The 3,367-nt window shown below is 35.7% G+C and overlaps 1 pseudogene; it reads right to left on the reverse strand.

Moving 5' to 3' along the window:
* Nucleotides 1-458: 458 nt before the first annotated feature.
* LOC123380037 lies at nucleotides 459-1,772 on the reverse strand (annotated as a pseudogene).
* Between the last annotated feature and the right edge of the window lie 1,595 nt (nucleotides 1,773-3,367).

Below are 3,367 nucleotides of genomic sequence, written 5' to 3' on the forward strand. Positions count from 1 at the left end.
CCTCCCCATCTAAACTGCCATGTCATTTTAACATGGTTGGAAGTCATTACTCAGATGATGCAACATATATCTACCCAATCACTGAACAGTCACCTTTTACAATTATGATAGTTGATGTGCTTATGACCCCATCAAACATTCTCTTATTCTTCCCTCATTTGATTTTCAACCATAAAAGAAAAAACTCATTATGCAAAAACATTTCCTAACCCTCAGAATATTGATGAAGGTGAGATTTCCAACACATCACACAACATGGAGGTTTTAGTTAAAGCACTTACTTAAAATATCCATATATCTTCTCAAGCTTTATTTTCTGGCATAGAGCAAAAGTGGCTCTGAAGTCAGAATGGGTTCAAATTCTGGCTCACTACTACTACTTATAATAATAATTATTATTATAATTATTGTTATATATAATTATATAATAATAATAATATAATAATGCATGGTTATATTATTATTTTGTAATTCTATAATAATAATAATTATTATTATTGTATTCAAATACCAGTCTGATCACACATGGTCCAAGAAAACTCAAATAATAAGCCAAATATAAACACAGGTTAAAGACTGCTCTTCAAACATCATGGGCAATGATGCCATGTTTATTATATTCCTTATCTTATTGTTTCAAATGCCAGTCTGATCACACATGGTCCAAGAACACTCAAATAATAAACCAAATGTTAAAGACTGATTTTCAAACATTATAGCCAATGATGCCATGCTTGTCTATGATCTTGCCAACATAAAATCACATCCATACCTCAGTAGCCGCCAAACCATTCAACAGAGCTTCCTTAACTATGAGCTGTTTGAAGCTATGATTTTGAACACTCTCAACTATTTATTTCACGCTCTGAATAGCTTTAGGGGTCTTAGCAGGGGTTGGAGGAACCAGCTCAACCTTGGCATTGGGCCAAAATGTGGCCAATCAGGGCTCCGAGTAAGTTATATCAGCGTTTACCAGTGCTGGGCCTTCCCTGTGAGGTTACGGACAAACTGGGCCATGGTTCCAAGATGCATAAAGGGCTCACAACTTATTAGCTGTGCGACTGTTCCCAATAGTGTTGCTATGTATCAAATCAGTTCAACATTTGGTAGCTTAAAAGTAATTATTGTGTTGTCTCACAGTTCCAGTGGAATTTGGGATAGCCATGGCTAGGAAGTACTGGCTCCAAATCTCTTATGAGCTACAGTCAGTGTGAATAGAGCCAGAAAAGCAAAGAGGGACTGGAGCTGCGGGGAGCTGGTCAGGCACCTCTCTCTCTTCTCCAGATGGCCTTTCATTAGAGCTATTTTGAGCTTCCTCAAAACATGATGGCCTCAGGGCTGTGGACTGACAACATGGCAGCTCAAGGCTCCAGTACAAGTGTTCTAGTGATCCAGGTGGATGCTGTGTCTTCTTTCCTGACCAAGCCTTTAAGTCACTCAGTTCCACTTCTGCCACATTCTGATCGTTTTATGCAAGTTCCAAACCCAACCAGATTCAAGCAAAGGAATTTGACTTCCCTTCTTAATGTGGGAGTGGCAAGATTGAAGAAAAACAAATTTAAAGAGAGATATTGCTATGGCCATCTTTAGAAAATAAAATCTGCCACAGTGACTTTGGACAAGTCAGCTAACTTTTCTGTGCCTCGGTTTCCTTACCTTTAAAATGGTTATAATATATGGCACTTCATTGGGTTCTGGAGATTTAAAGGAGCTAATACATTTTAAGTGCTTAGAACAGTGCCCAGCACGGAGAATGTCATTCCTTAAATTTAATTTTGTTAATTTAATTTAATTTAATTTAATTTAAATTTTATTAGTATCCTTCAAGTCTCAGCACAAATATCACCTATTCTGCAGAGCCTTTCCTAATAGTTTCACAGATTTTTCATTCTCCCTTCCAGCTTAGCATGGTACCTCTTTCCTAATCCATCTTTTCAGATTCATTGTAATCATATGTTCATAGCCCTAGATCCTCCAATGTACCGTGAATTTCTCAGGAGAGGGAAACAAAATGGCTGCTCAGTAGCACAGGTTTGTTTTTTAGAGAATGACTCAGTCCAAAGTACAGGTACAAATGAAATGAAAATGAAAATGTAGATGAAGGTAGATGATGAAAACAAGCTAGGATAATACAAAATAAAGAAGGTAGGATATAGCGGGTAATGAATATCTGACTTCCACTTAGGTTTACTCTTCTGTCAAACTTCTAAAGGTTACAATTGCCTTAAGAGGGGGTTGCAAGAGATGATAGGATTTCCTATGACAAAACAGATCAACAAGTTGAAAGCTCTGGCCTCGAATTAACATCTGGAAAGTAGATTAAATCTGTTGTAATAGGCTGCTAAAATTTAACCAGCTTTTCCTACCACTATCATTTAGCATTTAAAGTGTCCATAATTAGAAACACTGAAAGACAACTGCATTTGAGAATGAACAAAAGCTCTAAACTTGTGAATGATGTGAATCTGCAGCATTCTATTCTTTTTACCAGAGAAAGCAACATTAATGGCAATCAAACACAACAAAAAATATCTGTCCCCAGGTATCATACAGAAATCCACAGAATCTTTACTAACAAGCAAGACTGACAGGTACTTTCACCAATAGAAAGGTACCTGTATATCACAGGAGAGTCCTTTAAGATCGTAAGTGAGACTTAGTCTCTTACATCAAGAGTAATCATTTAAATTCAATAAAAAAAATCATAGTACATTAACATTTCAAAAAGCCATTTGTGAATAATATGCCTCTAGAATTTATTATTTTTATTATTATTTTTTTGCTCCAGAGTCTAGAGATATTTAAAAATGAATTTTTTAGTTGAACTCTAGGAATGTCAGATCTCAGAAACAACAGACCAAGAAATTCTAATTAGCTGTGATGAACGTTGATTATAGAGCACGGATATAACAATGATTACAGAAGAAAAAAAAAAAAGAGGTGATGCATCAGTCCCACGTATCAAGTATGGTTGTGTAATTAGAGAAATTTAATCACAGCAGGCATATGTGATGTATTTGTATTTGTGCCACTTTGTGGATTCACAGGCAGAACTTCCTCAGAAAATACAAAAGGAATAAAAGCATTCCTATTTTATAAGCTTTACCTCTAAACCATTTACTTCATGAAGGTCTTTTTTTTTGTTCTTTTTTTCTATTTCTTCCCCATACACCCCACAGAAAAACCATTTCTTTTTCAGCAAAATACTCCATACTATTACCTTATTCAGTTGTTCTCTTCTGAATGTCCCCAGCTCATTAGGATTAATAGAAGATATGCATATGTTCATAAGGAAAAATAGGCCCTGTTTATCTGAAACATTTAGTTTTAAAGATATGGTGCCTCAACTGAGTTTCAGAAGGAAACA

Source organism: Felis catus, chromosome C2 (assembly GCF_018350175.1).
Source record: "Felis catus isolate Fca126 chromosome C2, F.catus_Fca126_mat1.0, whole genome shotgun sequence".
In the NCBI taxonomy this organism is placed as follows: Eukaryota; Metazoa; Chordata; class Mammalia; order Carnivora; family Felidae; genus Felis; species Felis catus.